Here is a 21,548-nt window from a genome sequence, read left to right as displayed (position 1 = left end):
CCAGTCCCAGAAGTGGAGGGTGGGGGGCAGGCTCCTGTCCCCCTAAATTTTGCTGCCATACAGCATGCCCATACCGTGCAGCCAGAATGGAACTGTGTTGCATTGCTGTTCGTACAGCTGTACCAGTCAATACAGTAAGGGCAATGATTGGTCATCTTCCTGACTGACTATCACTAACCATGAGAACAGCAGCCATCAATCGCTTTGCACAACGTGAGCAGGGTGGTGCTTCCATGGCCCAGGCACGCCACCCCATCAACTTATTTCTAATATTTTCCCCCAAACGAGTGTTGTCCTATCAATCTAATGACTATTAGATGGCAGCAAAGAGTTAATCTGTCTTACCTGCAACTGATAGCAGCCTAGATTTGTGCTGCCCAGATTCAGCTGCTCTAGAAGCATTCTTGGGGTTTTGATGTAAGGGTTACTATGGAGTGCGCTTGGGTACAATTTTCTTTTCTTTTTTTCCAGAATAATGTTCAGTCTGTCAATCAGTTGACCTATTGACCACCAGGTCACAATAAAGATTTTTTTTAAAAAAATGTCTTGGCTGCCATCTAGTGGTCATCTGGATTTGTGCAACTGCTGGATAATTATTGAAGAGCTGGAGCTTCAAGAGAATATGTGTAGCTCAGGGTTGAACTGTGGAGTTCTTGGGGTTCTCTAAGCCTGGTTGTTTTCTTGCAAATGTTTCATTACCCAGCTAGGTAACATCTTCAGTGCTCTGCATAGTATTACCTAGCCAGGTAATGAAACGCTTGCAAGAAAACAACCAAACTCAGAGAACCCCAAGGACTCCAGAGCTGGAGTTTGATAGAGGTTTTGCTCTCTAAGGGTAATACTTATTAGCCATTGATCCCATTACTTCCTTTAATAAATGGTGTGTGTGTAGTGTCCATCTGTTGGTGTTCTGAGTTACACCATCACAAAACCACACACAAAAAAGTGGCCATGAAAGATGGGGGTACCGGTCTGTCTCACAACCAAAACAACACTGAAGGAAGAGCTCAGAGCCCAGTGACCTGACAGAAAGGGTAGGTTGCACAGCAGATCTGCCAGAGTAATTGGAGCTGAGCAGATCACCAACCTTATCTACATCATCTCAAGCCACTTCCTCCACGCACCCTAGATTGTCCACATGGAACGTCTTATGCTGGTATAACATGGAAAATACCACTTCCACACCAGAATATCTGAAGCCATCTTTGGGCTGCCTTAGAAAGCGAATGATGATGAGATAAAGATGAACATGTCTTCCTTGGCAAATGGTAAGTGGGGCATCTTTACACCAGGGCAAGGAGGCTGTGAAGATGGACTGGGATTTCAAATATTTACTGTAGTATTATGGACACTCAGGATACACACTCAAAATCATATCTTTGAACTGTCTTCTAGTATATGAGAAGTAATCACTACTAGCAAATCAGGTTACTTAAAACAAAAATTACATTAATTTTTTTGTTTTAAATAATCTTAGTCTTCTGAACATACATGGAAGCCTAGACAGACAAGATATAGTTATTGTTTGACTATGCAATTCAATCAAGATGCAAAATGTATGTGAATGTTTGTGAAGTTCTCTTCATTGAAACATTTTCTGCATTTTGGAATTCTGAATTATCTTTTTTTTTAAAATTTGTAGACTTGGCACAAACAACTACCAAAAAAAAAAAAATTGATTGCAGTCATTCCATCTAGAGGTGGTACAACTAATTACTGAATTGAAGGGAGTAATTATGTTTTCACACTGGCACATCACATGTTGGATAACTTTATTTATGAAATAAATGAAAGAAGCACCAAACTTTGGTGTTATTTTTTCATTCAGGCTCCCCTTATATATCAGTAAGCTCTAATAACATTCAGTGGCAAATCCATGCAAACATTCAGAAAATTTGAAATAGCCCAAGTACATTTTCACAGAATTGTACATTCTGCTCTTTGAGTTTCATTTGATATTCAGCATAGATAAGCTGCCAAATTGTATGCAGAACTATTATCATATTTTATATGATTTTATAAAATATGTTATATTGCTGCATCATGTCACTGATGCTAAACCAGGTCTAGGACTCTCTCATGTAAAACAGGAGGAGCTCTTAATGGGATCTCTATGACGTAAGGACAAGTAGAATAAGATTCAGATGGTGTAATGCATACCTACCCATCAGCTCTTTCAGCAATTAGTTCTGTAAATGAATCCTTCGTATCTAAAAATAAACCCTCGTCCCAATCAAAACAAACTCACTTCACAGTGTTCTGCCTGAAAGCAGCAAATTTTGGCCCTGGCAGGTGTCCAGTGGGAGTGAGAACCATAGGTGACCCTCCCTTGCTTGTTGAGTCAAGTCGGAGACCAGCCCAAGCAGTTCAACTGATTTAGGACAAGGGAAACAAGATGAGACATGGCAACAGTATTAATTCCTTCATCTAAATAAGCTTTCAGTGGATGGTTTGCTGAGCAAGTTACATATTTTTTTCCAATACTTTTATTAAGAGTTTTAGAAGAATACAAGTGAAAAAAAGAAAAAGAAGAAAAAAAGTTGTGAGAAAATGAAACAAAACAAAAATACCCGTCCATCCTAAAAAAGTGACTTCCCACTCTCATCATAAGTATAAACAATTCCATAATCTCCTCACCTCCTTTCATTTAACCAATATAACCTCTTCGTCCCATAACCACCTCTTAACAATAGGCAAATCAAATAAGTAACCCCTTCTCCCATCCAATTCTTAGCAAAAAGTCCAAACAGAGCTCTAAAATATTACCATTAGTTAACATATGTAAAATTCAACATTCCACATCTCCACTCTTAGCTAAAACAAAATCCCATTTAAAAGGCATAAAATGTTCCCAATATCCCAATATAAACAACGTAAAAGAAAAGTCCAACATAACAAAGAGAGACTATTTCTTCTTTACAAAAGACAAGCTCCAATACATAACATTTTTACCCTAATTAACAACTTATCCCATTCTGATAAATATTCCATATCTCAACAAATTATAAGCAAATCCACAAAAGACTGAAATTTAGCATAACATAGAGAAATAGTTTCTCTTTTGAAGAAAACAAGATTAAACTTCCTTACTTTAAGTAAAAAGACAATTAAATACAAAGCCAATTTAAATACTATGAATATTAAGATACATGAAATAACAATAAAGGAAAGAACTTAAAACATCTTATTAAGCATAACAAATCCAGTGTACCACATTTTTCCAGTTAAAATATCTGCAAATCCAAAAAGAACCAGCCCGAATAACAACATGTCCCATTTTACCCATGGCTGAGCAAGTTACATATTAAAAATGGTAAGGATTTGCTCTGGCACACTAAATTGCCTGTGGCAATGGAAGGATGGAGCCCCGCTCATGTGTAGAAAGTCCACAGCATGCCTGCCAATTGGCTGGAAGAATCATGGCTTTTAGTAGGACATCCTGTCTGAAAATGAGGCCCTATTAGAATTCCTGACTGGTGCTTTGATCTTGGCTGGCTGCTTTGCTGGTTGTAGGAGTAAATCACAGTGGCAGGAAGAACTAGGGCAGTGCTTCCCTGCCATAAATCCTTCCTTAGGCAGCATTGATACTACTTCCCTGGTCTTCTGATGGATGTTGCCATGTAATTCAAAGTCTGGGTCAGACTATCAAAAGGAAGAGAAATTGGAGAGAGTCTTGATTGTGGTAGGAGGAGAAAGCAGGATATATTCTAGAGCAGTGTTTCTCAACCTTGGCAACTTTAAAAGGTGTGGACTTCAACTCCCAGAATTCCCCAGCCAGCATGCATGGCTGTGGAATTCTGGGAGTTGAAGTCCACACCTCTTAAAGTTGCCAAGGTTGAGAAACACTGTTCTAGAGGTTCTGGCCATAAGCTGTTTGGTAAAATCTAGAGAGTATGGGTGATGGTTGTGTGTGTATGTAAGGAGAACTGATGGACAGTTCTTAGCTACAGTAATTAGCCATCTGATTATGGGAAAGAGCAGCCAGCTGCGGCAAGAACTCCATATATCAGAACAAGCTTGATATATATATATATATATATATATATATATATATATATATCAAGCTTGATATATTGGGTACAGGAACATCTGCACAGTGTATGGGCTAGACCCCCCCAAGTCCAGATGGGAGATTCCACAGAAGTCATGGAGAATAACATGGGCTAAGATCCTGTGGGACTTCCAGATCCAGACGGACAGGCAGGTACTGGCCAATCAACCAGACACTGTGGTAGTAGACAAAGACCAGAAGACAGTGGTAGTGATAGATGTAGCAGTGATACATATTTTGATATATATATATATATATATATATATATATATATATATATATAAAAATTCCCCTCTCACCCCTATGGGTGGTTTGTGTCTTCCTCAATCTTGGGTCTTCTACCAGAGGCCTGGGAGTTTGAGGGTTCTGCACAGTATCTTAGCTGTTCCTAGCACTGCACTCTTCTGGACAGAGAGCTCGGATGTTGTTCCTGGGATCTGTTGGAGCCACTCTCCCAGCTTAGGAGTCATGGCCTCGAGTGCTCCAACCACCACTGGGACCACTTTGGCCTTTACTTTCCACATCCTCTCTAGTTCCTCCTTCAGGCCCTGGTACTTCTCCAGCTTCTCATGCTCCTTCTTCCTGCTGTTGCTGTCACTTGGCACTGCTACATCTATCACTACCACTGTCTTCTGGTCTTTGTCTACTACCACAGTGTCTGGTTGATTGGCCAGTACCTGCCTGTCCGTCTGGATCTGGAAGTCCCACAGGATCTTAGCCCATGTTATTCTCCATGACTTCTGTGGAATCTCCCATCTGGACTTGGGGGGGTCTAGCCCATACACTGTGCAGATGTTCCTGTACCCAATGCCAGCTACTTGGTTGTGCCGTTCAGTATATGCTGCTCCTGCCTGCATCTTACACCCTGCCACTATGTGTTGGACTGTCTCTGAGGCCTCTTTGCACAATCTGCACCTTGGGTCCTGTCTAGTGTAGTAGACCCCTACTTCTGTGGATCTGATGCTTAGTGCCTGTTCTTGTGCTGCTATGATCAGTGCCTCAGTGCTGTCTTTAGTCCGGCTCTTTCCAGCCACTGATAGGATTTTCCAGTGTCAGCCACCTCAGCTATCTGTTGACATCCCATGCAGGGGCTTGTCTTGCCATGGCATTTCCTCCACTTGAACTTCCTCCCATGTCTGCTGCTGCCTGAGGCATTCTCTCAGCAGCTCATCTTTGGGTGCCATCTTACTGATGTACTCCTGGGTGCTCCAGGTTTCATCCAGGACAGTGGCTTTGACACTCATCAGACCCCACCTGCCCTCTTTGCGGCTGGTGTACAACCTCTAGGTGTTGGACTTGGAGTGGAAACCTCCATACATTGTGAGGAGCTTCCGGGTCTTCACATTGGCAATCTCCATGTCTTCCTTTGGCCAGCTCACTATACCGGCAGAGTATTTGATGACTGGCAGGGTGTACATGTTGATGGCATGGATCTTGTTCTTCCCATTGAGCTGGCTCTTCAGGGCCTGTCTTATCCTTTGGTGGTACTTGGATGTTGCTGTCTTCCTTGCCTCCTCCTCATGGTTCCCTTGTGACTGTGGGACACCAAGATATTTATAGCTGGTCTCTATGTCTGCTATGTGGCCCACTGGTAGTTCCATTCCATCAGTCTTAACTACCTACCCTCTCTTTACTATCATCCTGCCACACTTCTCCAGTCTGAATGACATCCCAATGTCCTTGATGTAGATCCGTGTCAGGTGGATCAGTGAGTCGATATCTCGTTCACTCTTAGCATACAGCTTGATGTCATCCATGTTGAGGAGGTGACTGATGGTGATTCCACTCTTGTACTTGTACCCATATCCAGTCCTTGTGATTATCTGGCTGAGGGGGTTTAAGCCTGTGCAGAACAGCAGTGGGGACAGTGCATCACCTTGGTATATGCCGCACTTGATGGCCACTTATGTGAGCTGTCTTGAGTTGACTTCCAGTGTTGCCTTCCACAGTCCCATTGAGCTCTTGAGGAAAGTCCTTAGTGCAGCTAGGATGCCTGATAGACCTTTCCATATTGGTGCTGTTCCCTTGTGAGGGTCTTTCATGATCAGCACTGTCCTTCCTTGTGTTAGCCAGTCTGGGTTGTAGCCTGCTGCTAGAAGCTGGTTCATCTGTGCTACTAGGCATTCATGTACTGCTGTTAGTTTCTTTAGCCAGTAGGTGTGGATCATGTCTGGGCCAGATGCTGTCCAGCTTTTCATGTTCTTGACCTGCTGTTGGATGTCTGCTACTGTGATGGTGACTGGTACCTGTTCTGGGAGATTGCTGTAGTCTGCTTTCAGGTCCTGCAGCCACTTTGCACTGGTGTTATGTGTCTTCTCTTTCTTCCATATGTTCTTCCAGTACTGTTCAGTTTCTGCTGCTGGTGGCTCAGCTGTTACTGTGTGATTGCACTGCAGTTGGGAGTACACTTTGCATGGTTCTTTGGAGAACAGGGCATTTATCTTCTTGGCCTCTACTTCTCTAGGGTATCTCCTTAGTCTGGCAGCCAGTGTGTGAGCCTTTGTTTAGCAGTCTCTAGGGCTTCAGATAGAGTCAGGCCCATATAATTTTTCAGTAGCTGAGTCTTATCCTTAATCTCCACAACCTTCTGTAGTTCCACCAGCTGACTGACTTCTCTCTGAGTTGCCTTGATCTTAGCCTCCAATCTCATTTTCCAGTGGGGGTATGTACTGCTGTTCTTCTTGATCATGTAGCCAAGCATTTCCAGGATCACAGCGGCTGTAGTGTATACAAGTTCATTGGTTTGAGTTATGATGTTCAAACCTTGTGCCTTTTTCTCCCACCCTTGTGATATGAGATCTTCCCACTTTGGGGCAGGAGGAAGAGTGCTTAACACTTGTGTCTTGTTATGATAACAAACCAATCTGGTCTCAGGCTGTTTGCCTCTGACCTTACAGTATCCCTACCCTGCACCATAAAAATAGAAAGAACAACAATAAATATGGGTAATAAATAGAGCAGCTTAAGATGGTAGCTTTGGATTCATGTGCAAGTTTCTGTTCAAGTGGAGCCAGCCCCAATTATTTTGCTGCCTGAGGCAAAGGACCAGGCGCCTTTTCCTTTCTGTGTACAGGTGCCAGCTGGACTGGCAAATGAATCTGACTCTATTGACACAAAGGGACAAAGTAAGGGTGTGTATATATGGCTAGTTTTTTTTATCATAAATGCCAGCATTACACCAAAATAATGCTTTAATACATTTTCATTCTTATATCTTTCTTCTGTTAATGATTCAGTCTTTTTTTAACTCTTTCCAATGTTTTAAATAAGTAATTTAAAAATATAAAATATAATTAATAAGTGATACCCCAGGAGAGTTGCTGCCAGTCAGCAGATAATTATATGTGAGAGACAGATCTTTGATCTAACTTGGCATAAAACAGCTTCCTAGATTTCTAATAAATATATGATATCCCAAAACCACATTTTAAAAAAAACAGGGTTCCATATTTTCATCCCAGATCTTATTTTACAACAGGTTGTTATTGTGCTATCATTCCCATCACTAAACCTGTTCAGCCCTGCCCACCTCCCCATAACTGGGAATTCTTATAAATCTTCCCACACAGTTCTCTGGTGAAATCACAATATGAGGGAGTGGCCCAAATGTTTTGCTTCAAGAGATCAAAGCACTGCTGGGTCCTTCTGAACTAGTGTCTCATTTCCAGTGGTTTGTAGCTGGTGCCAGAAAGGTAAGGATGAGTTCTTTTTCAAGATCACAAGCACTTCTATATAATAGGTCTTTGATAGCAACATTGGCATGCTCAGAGAAGCAGCACCCATAATGGTGAAGCAGTCCTATATTTTTTGGAGAGGTACAGAATGTTGAGGCAAAGTTGTTAAAAAAAACAACAATGAAAAAAAAAAGAATGAAGTAGGAAATCATAAGCTTTGATTATCCACAACAAATGAGATGCCAGAATGCTGGAGCAGAAATTCAGCATATTCAGATAGTGGAGGGAATTCTATTAAGGTTGCCCTCTGCTATAAACACCTTGCACATAAAAGATAGATCCATTAGAATCTTTCTCCTTAAATATTCTAGATACTGGGATTTATTTTTAGATGTAAGACCATTCAAGATTTGTTTGATATCTACAACTTGAAATGGCAACATCCTTTCTTCCACTTTCATGACATTCTGTCATTTAATTCTGTTGTACGTATAGAACCAGCATAAGAAGATAAGAGACTGAAGAACTCTCTCAATGGCATATTGTCACAAAAATGCAAGGGTTGAAGGGAAAGTAATATTTCCAATGTTGTAAGTAGCCAACAGATGATAGTTCTGAAGCACTATAAATTCTGACATGTTCTTTAGCTTCTGTGCTTTCACTTAAGTTGGCAGAAAGTTGTTGTGAGGAAGGGTTGTGTTGTTATTGTTCATGGAATTGAAGCCTGCAGAAAGTACTCATCAGCGCGATTCAAGCAATGTGCAGTGATTGTCTTTTTGGCGGTTGAAGGCATTCCTCCAATTAAATTTCACCCCAAAGACAGGTTGTTTATGATGATGGCTTTATCTTTACCCAGACCTGGCACCAGTATCAACTCAGAGGACCACACTGCAATACTCAAAATTTGAAATAATTAAACAGAGTTCCAAAGCGCAAGAAGGAAATTTTGCTGCAGCATGACAATACGAGGCTTCACACTTCATGAGCCACTCAAGAGGCAATTTTGAAATTGGATCTCTCCATCTTACTCTGTCTACCATACAATTCAGACAGGATGCTATGTAACTTCCAACTTTTTGTAAAATTGAAGAATGCCTTTATGGGTATCTGTTTGTTTGAATAGATGGAAAGGACTGGCAAGATCTGGGTGAAGAGACAAAGTGTAGATTTTTTTCTACTACGGCCTTAAGAAGCTTGTCCGTTTTTGGCAGAAGTGTGTAGCAAATAGTAGTGGTTATGCAGAGAAGTAAATGAAGATAACAAAAGAATTCATTTCAATGATTATTTTCCTGTTTCATTTATTAAAATATCCATATTTAAACAAAAGTTATCCCTATTTAAACTAAAGTTATGGAGGCATTAATTTTCATTCAACACTCTTAGTTGATGGAAATTTGGAATAGGTTAGTTAGTTAGTTTGTAGAGACTAGCTGTGTGGTCCTGGCACCAACTTCAGAGTTATAGCTTCATAAGGAAGCATCAGAAATCCACATTTCCTCTGAAAAATATGATTAAAGAAATGGATTGGATTAGCAACAGATATAAATATGTTATTTAACTTGAATTTATTAATAGCAAATTGTTTATCCATGTATTTGGGTTTAGATAAAGGTAATGTTTAAACATCTATTATGGTCAAGAGTGGTGGATGTGTGGAGTGCATTATGTAATCAGACTTTTTACATGCAATAATGTATATAGTTTTCATTGGCTGAAAAATCTGTAAACCTTTCCTCTCAATGCCTTGGTTCTACTTTTCATTCATAAACTAATATATAAATGGAGTTTCCAGAAAACACTGGATGTTATGTAAAACTTTATTCCTGAAAATTAATTTTGGGGGGAATATTGCTGAAATGTTCTTTGTTAGACTGCTGATAACAAGAACTATTTTCTATTTTGATCTTAATTGCTGCACCTGTTCTCTTTCTATTGCCTTGCTTTGGATGTTAAAATAAGAGATCATTTTTACTTTGATGTAATCTTCCATCCTCCAATGTTGCAGCAATAGGAAATCTGGAATAAAAATACTATCTCATAAAGTGAAGAATGTGCGGTGAATATGATAATAAGCAGCATACATCCTTGCAGTCTTGGGTCATAACATGGGTTGATATGAATCTGATTTTTAAAGCTCAGGAAGCCAAGGTTAGGCAAAATAATAAACAAGTAGCCAGTATGGCTATCTACTGTATATTCTTCTTACTGTCCTAAAGAATGCTAGTTCAGATTCTGTCTATAATACTTATGGGTAGGTATTATATTTCAGGATCCAAAAAAAACCCTCCACCACTGCTCGTGGCATGTCATTCCTCTTTTATAAGTACAACACTTACCACTAAATACATCAATAAATGTAACGTTTATCAGTCAGTATTACAGACAGGATCAAACATACCTTTCTGTCCAGCAAGCAGTGGGCTTTCCAACCTGAACTATCGGATTTTACAGTATGTTGGACACAACTCTGTTGAAATGGAATGAAAAAGAAATGGAGCAGCAGTTATGACAAATGTCTTTTGTGCTCAGAAATAGTTGCTTTAGGGTTCAATCTCAGAAAAACATTCATGAGCTGAACTCTGGAAACATCACAGAAATAACAAGTAAGCTGCTGGGGAAATGGAAGATTAGAGGTAGGAATATCTTCGTGAGTGTCTACTAGAAAATAGCCAAAGAAATCATTGGGGTCATTTAATGTGGAGAAGGGCACTGTTCTCTGGTTGGATTACACAATATGCTTGCAAAATAATTAGGAAGAACACTCAGTCACTATACAAGAATGGTGCTGTCTCAGATCCATGTAATAGTGATGCCATATCTCTTTTAAATTTCCACCTTTAATCTGATGTATGTCTTTATTTATGCATTTACTATATTTTATACTACCATACTTTTGTGAGAAAAATATATCTTTGGGTGAATCTTTGGGTGAAAAAGACAAGTTTTTAGAGGCCTCAGATGAATGGGATCACCTTAATAAGATTGAAACATAAAGGAATGTGGAAGCATCCTTGAAGCTGATGTGAACCAGGCCGGTTGTAAACTCCTTATCACAAACATCCCCATAGCAACCTAGGCATCTGCCCTGAGGGAGGAGCATTTGGCACCTTGAACTAATTTGTTTCTTCTTCTCTGTGACACTATTGTTTTACTAGCAGATAACAGATAACAGAGGGGCAGAGAGTAACTTAAGAACTATTGCTTATTTAGGTATGCCTGCATCATCATATGAATATGTATGCGTATACGTTCTTTTTCCCTTCCCTTTCTTGTAGAACTGTATAAATATCAGAGCATCCATTTTGCCTGTAGGGGAGTGCCTCCCACTAACTTCTGGTGGGATCCCCCTCCAGTACGTACTGCTTAATAAACACTGCAGTGAAGCCTTGATTATTCTGCATTTGTGTCCTGTGTTTTGATTCCACACTTTACAAGGACTCATGACAACATACAGTTAAAAAATTATTATCAACAATATCTTAACCACAACATAATTCCCAAACTTGGTCAACTCATTATTAACCATGAACTCACTATTAAAATGTAAAGTCATAGTCCAAACATAGCTGTTCTTGTTGTTATTCAGCATGCTAATGACCAGATTTTAACACCTTCCATCCACCTCAAGCCCTTTGGAACAGCTGCATTGTGACACTCTTCCTAAAGATCAGGAGCAAAGACACCATCTGGTTCTCCAGTGGAAGGTGATTTGGTAGAGTTGGTGCCATAACAGGAAAACACAGGTTTCCTGGCTTCCCCTGAATCTCTGGTAGGAAGAAACCCTCAACATTCCTACCTGGGATGTGCATACTGAATGACTACAATGAGCTCACCATAGATAGTCCTGTGATAGAGAAAGAGAAGCTGTACTGAGAAAAATATACCATTCACATGCTGAGAGACATTTTTATCATATACTGTATTCCCAGATTTTAGCGTGGTATAGAAATCAGTTTCTAAATGGAACTGAACTCTGATTTCAAGCGAGCCACTCTAATGTTAGATGGCCTACAAATGTTATTTTCATCTATTCTGGAAGCTTAGAAGAGAATAACCACTTTTGGGCAGCTTGGAAATGTGATGGATGAGTATAGTTGAGTTCCTTGTTGGAAGAATCTGAACCTCCAGCCTTATGAGATTAAACAAGTTGCCAGAATGTATAAACATTTGTTGAAAATGAATATGGAAAATGAATATGTTAAAGATTGTATGCTTAAGTGGGCAAAAAATTTTGGATGCAATATAATGCTTGATCAGTGGGAGAATATGTGGAGTAAAGGATTGAGGTTTACATTTAATTACAATTTAAAAGTGAATTTTTACAAGATGATGTATTGTTGGTATTTAACACTGGATAAATTATCTAAGATGTATAAGGGAGGGTCAAATATATGCTGGAAATGTAATGAATGTGAAGGTACTGTATCATCTGTAGTGGTCTTATAATAAGGCAAAGAAATATTGGGACATGATATATAACTTGATTCAGATAATTTTAAAAATAGATGTACAATTGAAATCAGGTTTTTCTTTTATGTATGATGGATAAACAGATTGAAGGAAAACATGGAACTTTATTTCTTTATATGATAATAGCAGTGAGACTCCTACATGTGCAGAAATGGAAGGATTTACAAATACCTACAACTGAAGAATGGCTAGTGAAGTTAATGGAGCTGGTAGAGATGGCGAAATTGACTACTTTGATTAAAGAAAAGACTTTGAAAGGTTTTGTTTCTATTTGGAAACCACTTTTGGACTTTTTGCTTGAAACTGGAAGAAATGAAATTGTCATTTTGGGATTTGACAATTGATTTTTTTATAGCTATAGAAATACTTTACATTAGTTTAAATATTAGAGTAAGAGGTGAATGTATTATATACTTGTTCCTGTACCAAAGAAAGTCAGAAGTTACCCTTTTTTCTTTTTCTTTTTCTTTCTGCCTTTAAATTCTGTTTTTGTTCTGATCTTTTCTCTTTTTCAACTTTTTCTTTTCTGCTTTCTTATATTTTATTACTTGATGAGATTGAATAAAGTTCTTTGAGATTAAACAGGTGTCAGATGTTCCCAAGAGTGAATAGGCTGGCTTGACATCTGTGCAACCTTGAGCCAGAATTCAGCTGACTTGTATCATCAGGACAATCCCTAAATACTTTGTGTCAAATAGGACCTGCCCCATAGCTTGAAAGATGCATAGCAGCCTTGAACATGAACAAAGTTGGGTTTATTTCACATTAGTAGCTACTGCAACCCATAATTCACAAACAGCTACCTGCGTCTTTTCCCCAAACCACATTTCCCTCCCTTCCCCACTATCCCAAAGAATTATGGCAGAACAAGAATAAAGTTTGCCAGAGCTATCTTATATTTTATGAGTCTGTAGTCTCCATACTGCTTTCTTCCTGCACTTATTTACTTCTAAGGTATTGCTTATTCAGCTAGAACCTTTGTATGCTGTGAATTGTGCTGTAGATTTGTGGGAATAGTTTTTTTTTTTTTAGCTATTTACACACTTTGCAAGAAATGTTATGATTTGGTTGTTACTTTTACTTTTTTAAAGGTAAGATTCATATTCATGTCTTAATACTTAAAACTTCTTCGAACAATCAGAGGTTACAGAATTTGTTTTTAAGCAGTTAAATAAATAACAAAATTGTTTATTTCAAGGAAAGCTTTAAAGATAAATGATTAAAGCAGAATTCTAGAAATTATTCACCAGCAATTGTATCAAATGTGTACTGTATTGCACCTTAGTACATATCTTTGAATCAACCTGCAAAAGTGATGCTTAAGTGTTATCAGAAATGTGATAACAGAGAGTAAGCAATTTATTTTTTTAGGAGAACATTATAACCCATTACAGAGCTTCATTTCTTAAATATAAGATTTAAACAGTAACAGAAAGTAATTATTGTCATTAGATTGATTTCTTTATATTTAATCATGTTTTTTTCAGTATGCTCCTTGGCTTTCATTACTAGAACTTGCAGATCATTTGCATTTTCAGCTATTAGAATAGTACCATCAGCATAACACAGGTTATTGGTGTTCCTTTTTCCAGTTTTAAAACTCTCCCCATCTTCTACCAAACCAGTCTCCATAAATATATATTCTGTTTCACCATGTTTCAGTTGGACTGTGGCTTCCTGTCCTGTGTATTGTAGATTTCCCATGAGGACAGTGAGATGTTCTGGGATTCCTATTTTCCTAAGGACATTCCACAGCTTGATGTGATCAACCCAATCAAAGGCCTTTCTATAGTTAATGAAGCACATACTGACTTCCTTTTGGTATTCTTTGGCTTTCTTAATTATCCAACATGCATCAGCAATAATGCCTCTTATTTCTCAGCCTTTTCTAGAACCAGCAGGAATATCTGGCATTTCCCTTTCCAGGTAAGACTCTAATCTGGATTAGATAATCATAAGCATTATTTTGCTAGCATGTGAAATTAAGAATATTGTATGATAGTTTGCTCTGTTAAGTCTTCTTTCTTTAGTATCTTCCAAGCTGATCTCTACTATCATTTTCCAGATCTTCTGCAGTAGTTTGGCTAGAACCTTTACTGATTCTTCTATTGTTGCTTGCCATATTTCTGTGGATATTCCATTAATTCCTGTAGCCTTTTGACTTGCTAATGAGCAGAATGTTGACCTAAATTGTTCTAGTACTGGTGATTTTTGTAAAGAGGGAATATCTTCTAAGGTATCTTGGGTATTGAAACTCTACTGTACAGAATTTCAGTATACTCCTTCCATCTTTGTTTGATCTCCTTTGAATTAGTTACTATCTGTCTATTTGCATTGTTAGCATACTAATTCCAGATTGGTATCTCCTGAGTTTGGAGATCTTTTAGAAGACTTTCCTTGTTTCTTCATGTCTATTTCCATCTTTAGTATCTTTACAAATGTGATTGTAATACTGGTTCTTGTCTGCTCTCTGAAATTCTTTGTTACGTTCCTTTTTGAGATTTTTTTTTTTTTTTGGCTTCTCTTCTTGACAATTCCCATTATTTCTTGGAATATCTAGTATGCTTTTTTCTGTTTCTTTATTAGTGGCAGTCTCTCTTCACATTCATCCTTAGCAATTTCTTTGATTTCATTCCACAGTTCCTCAGGGTCCCCAGCAATGAAGTTTAGGACTTCAAAGCAGTTAGAAGCAATCTCTGCACAATCGGAAAACCAGCTTGGCTAAAGACCAATCAGCAGTCAGGACACCTAGCTATAAAGACAGGAGTCCACTCAGTCCCTGCTCATTTGCCTGTGATCTGCATAGTGGATCATCTTACCCCTGAAGATGCCAGCCACAGTTGCCAGCGAAACGTCAGGAAATCTGTTGTCTAGACCACAGTTACTAAACCCTGAAGCCCAATATTGCCTAACAGATAACTGGCTGTGAAAGCCTACCCCAGTATATTCTAATTGCTCTATTTGGTCATTGACTGCTTTTTACCCAAGAGGTGTTTTTGTTATATCTCTGCTGACTATGAAAGCAACATTGTTTCTTCTTTGTTTTTCAGGTCCTGAGTAATAAACAGTAGGATCTTCTGACTGACAGTGTCCAATTCCAGTTTGTTTCAATTCACTGGGCCTAAAAAGTCAATGTGTAGTTGACTCATTTCATTGTTTATTGTGCTGAGCATTGCCACGTTCATGCGCCTTACATTCTGTGTTTCCATTATAATTCTATCTCTGCAGTTCTGGATTTTCTTTTCCTGCATGGCAACATCAGCAACTAGGTATCTGGAAGGCTTTAATCTAGCTGCTTCATAAACACCATTAGTACTCTAAAAGATCCTCAGCCCTTCCTCAGTAGCATGTTGAATGCCATCTGATCATCCAACACTATATTGTAAATCATGTTATATTGTCTATCCATGTGGTTTTCTTGGTAAAATACAATAGTAATTTACCACTTCCTTCTCCTACACGGTGTGAAATATTCCTTTGCCATTGTCACTAAAATGATTGTCCTGCCTCTGTATCATATTATATCACTGCTACCTGATATAGGTGCCTGCTTGTTTTGGCTGGGCAGCTGAGATGATCTTTCTGCCTTGGGTGATCCTCCTCTCAGAATTCTTTGCTCATCCTTCCCAGGAGCCCCCCCCCCCCCAATTGGCCATAAAATGATGCAACATACTGTAGCATGACCTGAGAGGGACTCAGAATGTGTAGAGCTGGCATTTTGTTCTGTCAACAACAATGAGAAACATGGAAGGTGGATGTTCCAACAGTTTCCTGAAACTGTTAAAAAAGTATCAACACCAGGTTGTACATTTCCATTTACTGGCTTTCCATTTAAGCACAGGTACTTACTGTACATACATTTCACATACTGTTCCATTATCCTAATTAGAACTGAGTGAAAGAAATATTTTTGTGGCAAAACGCAGGATATGGTATAATTGTTTTTGAATCTTTTATGCCATTAGCTTTTAAAGCATTTACACGTTCCTTTTCATATATGCAAATTACCTTCTTTATAACATACTCTTGTAGTATACAGTTCAATAAAATCAAACTTTGGGCTGGCTGGCTATATATTTTAATAAGAACTGTAAAATCTTTTAAAAGCTTCAGACAATGCAAAAAATTATTGGTTATTAGACAATCTGTGACCCACTGGGTCATCATTTCAGAGATATTTCCTTACCTAAACAGAGAAATAGAATGACTAAGAGGCAAAAAGCAGTGGGAGTGGGAATGGGAATGATTTATGACTTGCTGCCAGCTTCCCCATTGACTTTGCTAGTGGGAAGCTGTCAGAAACCAACCCTCCTTCCTTCCTTCCTTCCTTCCTTCCTTCCTTCCTTCCTTCCTTCCTTCCTTCCTTCCTTCCTTCCTTCCTTCCTCCCTCCCTCCCCTCCCCTCCCCTCCCCTCCCCTCCCCTTCCCTCCCCTCCCCTTCCCTTCCCTTCCCTTATTTCCTTTCCTTCCTTTCTTTCCACATATAATATAGGCTTGTGCTGTTTGCCCTCCCCTCACGACCTTCAGGAGAGCCCCTGTGAAGCCTCCTCCTCCTCCTCCTCCTTGACTGACCCACGGAACTGCCTACCACTTCACTGGGGGGGTGGTAGAACAAAAGGAGCCGCAGACAGCAAGGAAAAATGCACCTCACTCCTCATTATGGCCTGTCCATAAGGGCCCCCTCCCTTGAGGGAGGAAGAGGGCTCACCCATCAACTGCTGGGGCCCTTCCCTCAATGCCCATTGCAATTAAGAGATTTCAAATTTCAGCCTTGATTCCAAAGCAGCCAAACACTGCTCCCCCATTGGGCCTTGCTGCCAGCTGATTGGGCACAGGGGCCAGAGGGAGGCGGCAAAGAGGTTGGAGATACACCCATGATGATCATGTGGCCTGGACTGACCACAGCAGTGCAGCAGCACAGCAGTGCTGAAGCAGCCACAAATTACAATCCCATCGGAGCAATGGGTCCTGGATTTTGGACAAATTCTGTAAGTTAGCCCATTTGAGGTACCTTAGTTCAAAAGTGGTTGCCCTGTGACACACTGTTTCTCCCAGTTGAAGGATATAGACACGAGAGTTTTAGTAGTATATAGATGATGAGCATTCAAGGATTTTTAGCAAAGTTTTGAAGTAAGAAACAAGAAAATGCTACATTAAGTTGGCTAAGGAATATAAAATGACGTTGGGGTATGCCATTTTAATTGCCCACCCTCCATATCATCCAGCACTGGAAACAGGTTGGCTTCTCTTTCCAGGGAAAGTGGAACTGCAAGTTTCCTTGTTCTGTGCCTGAATGAACATTGGTTTAAACCAGCCAATGTGAATCAGCCTCTGTAAAATTCCATTCCAAACTGCAGTTATGATGCTGATTGCTGAATCACATATTTGCCCACTTTTTTCTTTCTGTATCTCTTCTCTTGCTGCTCTGGGATCCTTGATCCTAGGCAAGTGAGCAGGCACGTGGGTAAGCAAGCAGGAGAATCAGAAGAGAAAGGCACTTGGGCTGCCACCACTTACCTCATTGTTCATCTCTTTTTTCCTTGCCGATTCTCCAGTTTCATAGGAGGGAGAGGAAGAACATGCAGGCCAAATTTTTAAAGAAGGAGGTAGGTATAAGGTGAACTGGTAAGTGTGCTTGACATGGGCAAAATGAAACAGTGTGGGACTTTAACCATTTGCCTTCCTGACAATGTGCATGTCTGAATCTGTTGTCTCATTTTGTTTCATGATTGGGCAATATCTATGTAGTCTTGTATCCTGGAAGATCATAAAGGAACATTTGACACTTCTAGGCAACCTCCTTCCTTAAGTAGACTCTCATCTTCCCCAGTTCTACTCCATACTGAATACATAATAGAAAACAAAATAACTTATCTGCTCTGTCTCACTGGAATCTCCTTGCCTGGCCAATGGTTTATTCTAGAGACGTCTGTAATGTGTCTCCTACGTGAAATGTTGAAGGGTGTGTCAGAATTACATGATAATACATGACAAGGTTGTGGGACACATCTTATATTCCCTCCCTTTCCCACCTCATCTTTAATCACAATCTGGCATCAAAATTATACTTCTGTGTCGACTAGACAAAATTTGGATCTGGTCCAAGCTTTCATTCAAGGGAAGCCCTAGAGTTGACCAATGTCTTGTTTAGTACAGATTGTAATCAGTGGATTAACTGGCAAGTGAGACTTACAGTGTGCATAACTAACCCTCTTTTATCAAGTTGTGTTAATATATGCGAGCCAAACTCTTCTCTCTGCAGTGTTGGCTGATTTTATTTTATTAAGTATTTACATAACACATAACAAAGCAGTCAGTTTCTTTTTAAATCTTTCTCTGTAGGAATGGAGCCAGATCTAAACACTAGCTGTTTTTGAAAAAATGCTTATATAAATATTTTAATAAAAGTAGATTAAGAGAAAGGGAAGTACCTGTTTAATAGATCCAGAAGATGTTTGTTCTAAGAGTTATTAATTTTATAATTACAATAACTTTCAGAATTATGCTACTTGACCAGACTTCCTTTCAAAGGATATTGATGGAGCATGTGTGGAAGACAGCACAACTTGAAACAAATGAAAAAAGATAGGATCCAAATTGCCATAAATTGATTCTGATAAAGAAAACATCTCTCTTCATTAAAAGGCACATGGAAAAGAGAGAGATAAGTCTTAAGATAAAAAATAGTAGTGAGACACATTAAATCCCTGAAGGCTTATATATTGGTCTTCTTTTGTACTCCTACCATACTTTTCTACTTAAAATTATTTATAACAAGTTGATGACATTTCTGTTTGAATAGATAGATGGGCCAGATGGCTATTTTTTTTTTTCCTTCTAGGAAGAAGCTTAAGTACTGATTAAATTTAAGTGTGTTGAGTGCCAAAAACAGAGGGGGGTGGGTGGGAAGGGAAGGGAAGGGAAGGGAAGGGAAGGGAAGGGAAGGGAAGGGAAGGATCTTTGGAGCAATAATACAGAGGCATCATACCAGGAAGCAGTAACTCCTGAACAGTAATGAGATGGAGCCCATATAGAATCTCATTTCAGATGGGGAAATTTGGGCCTTGGATGTCAGACAAGGCAGGATGATTGTTGGAAGGAATGACTAGAAATAAAGAGATACTGGGAATAAAGCTTTTTAGCTTTCCTCACTCTGTCCTAAGACATCTTAATCTGTAATTTGTTATCAGATATTGAGTCTTCAATTTTATTTAATAAATCATTAAAAATGAATGGGGAAGAGGTATCATATGATTTTATGTTAACCGAATGAGAGCTCTAGTGGATTGGATGAAAGCTCTATCTAATCCAACTTTGTGTTTCCAACCATAACTAGATGCTTTTAAAAAAGGTCCACAAAGTATTGCATATCCCTTCACTGAAATTTATAATTCTGTGATATGCCACCTGGGAAATTAGTACAACCATTCTGGCCAATAGCCACTCAGAAATCTCTTTGTGACAGTCAGCTGATCTATCAACTTCCATTTAAATTGATTTTCTCTGGAATATTTTATGAACAAATTCAGTTAAAGTAACATATGTTGATCTGAGAATATTTGAGGTCAGGCAACATTTTTTTTCCTATAGAGAAAGCTAATAATTTAGATCCTAAGACTTACTCTGACTAGAGGAAGCAGAGATATTAAGTTCGTTAAAAATATACTAAATGAACTTAATATCTCTGCTTCCTCTGAATGGAAGAGGAGATGAAACAGAAGAAAAAGGGTGCTTTTCAACGTCCTGCAGAATCTTATTCTTTATGAAATGTGTGGATCCTGCCCTAAGGAAGCTCCTCGTGGGCCACACCTTTCTCTGCTTGCTCCGTCTGTTTAGTAACATAATCCAACAAGACTCTTTTGAACATGAACCTTAAAAGATGAGTCATGGGAAATGTTACACTTTAATATGGTGACTCAGAAACTGTTCATTTTAATAATTTTATATGTCAGCATACTTGTTTCAGATCTTCAGAAAAAATTCATTTAAAAAATTTAGACCCTGTTCCATGCAGCATCAAGGAAGAACAAGAAAGTATCTAAAAATTCAGAAGGGAAAATCATATAGAACTTTAGGCCATTTTTTTGCCTTCTTCTATAGTGATGGAATAATATTTTATCATGAGTCAAAAAGGCACTATTTCGCTGAGTCTTTCACCAAGCTGTTAGTGTCCGGTGGACTGAGAAACACACAGGAATGAAGGAGGTTTGATCTTTGGGTTTGCCTGCTGGGTTGGCTGTTTTGAGCAAAAGCAGCACAGATAAAAAGGCATCTAGGCAGCCATGGTAGCAACCTTAGAAACTGAACTGTAATCAAAAGAGAGTCTGGCTTTTAAGGTATATTTATAGAATAACAAAACTAGGAGGGACATCAAAGGTCACTAAGTCCAAAGTGCCACGATCCAGTTTGCTCATAATTAATTTACAGAATAGGTACACATAAATAAACACAACTCCTTCAAGTTGTGTTAAATCCTAGTGAGTTCCTGGATGTGTTCATGGTGTTTAGGCAACAGGGCAGAAGTGGTTAGTCACTGCCTTTTTCAGACATGTTTTTGAAATTCTTTGGTCTAGTTTCCAGATATGTTATCTCCTGGTGGTCTCCTATTCAAGTCCTAACCAGGTTTGACCTACCTTAGCTTTTTGAGAGCAGCTAAGTGCTGCTGTCTAGCTGGTCAAGAGTATACATAGGTATGATAAATCATAACTTTTCATGTTACTATTGATTCTTGGATATCCTGTGAAATTATAAACTGTTAGCCCTGACATCTAATTGTCAAAGGCAAGCTTTCTGAAACTCTTTAATACTTTATTTTCACCAGAGTAGTAAGCTGTTAAACATGTTGGCTTATATCTCAAAGGCTACCTAAATGCAATTTACTTTGAATCATGGACATACTGAAGAAACTGGGCAAATAGACTAATGTTCTGGGCAGATGGAAACTGAGGAATATTCTCACCACACATCCTTTTACATCTTAATCCAGACACACGTTTTTTCTTGTTTGCAGTCCTTGGCACAGGACTGGCCACATTCTTCATCCTTTATGAACAACTTCTGGCATTTCAGTCTTGGGAACACCACCCTTATGTGCCTGTACACACAGATACTCATGTAAAAAAACAAACCCCACAGCACTCATCTCTTCTACCCATCAGCATTTCTTGCAAGTGCCAACCTCTTTGGTTTTTTCTGGGCTGAGCTTGTCAAGTACAATGAATAGCAGATGAACATTATTCCATGTGTGCAAATTATACCCAGGTTGTTAAGTGATGCATTGCAAAATAGATGAAGTAATGTAGCATGACTTACTCTGAGGTATCAGTTACATAACTACGCTGGTAGAATTATGTC

General features: G+C 39.0%; 1 long non-coding RNA gene across 1 annotated transcript in view; it reads left to right on the top strand.

Moving 5' to 3' along the window:
• Positions 1-15,271, top strand: part of LOC148216639 (uncharacterized) — a 31,871-nt gene extending 16,600 nt beyond the window's left edge. Inside the window, exons 2-3 of the long non-coding RNA XR_015795052.1 lie at positions 14,078-14,121; positions 14,836-15,271. This is a non-coding gene — a long non-coding RNA (uncharacterized LOC148216639). The remainder of the gene's footprint in view (positions 1-14,077; positions 14,122-14,835) is intronic.
• Positions 15,272-21,548: the final 6,277 nt, after the last annotated feature.

Source organism: Python bivittatus, unplaced genomic scaffold (genome assembly GCF_059951505.1).
Source record: "Python bivittatus isolate LINGU-HERP-01145 unplaced genomic scaffold, Pbiv_v1 ctg000080_np1212, whole genome shotgun sequence".
Lineage (NCBI taxonomy): Eukaryota > Metazoa > Chordata > Lepidosauria > Squamata > Pythonidae > Python > Python bivittatus.
Note: the sequence above shows the minus strand (reverse complement) of the source record. Positions and strands in the feature narration are given on the sequence as shown.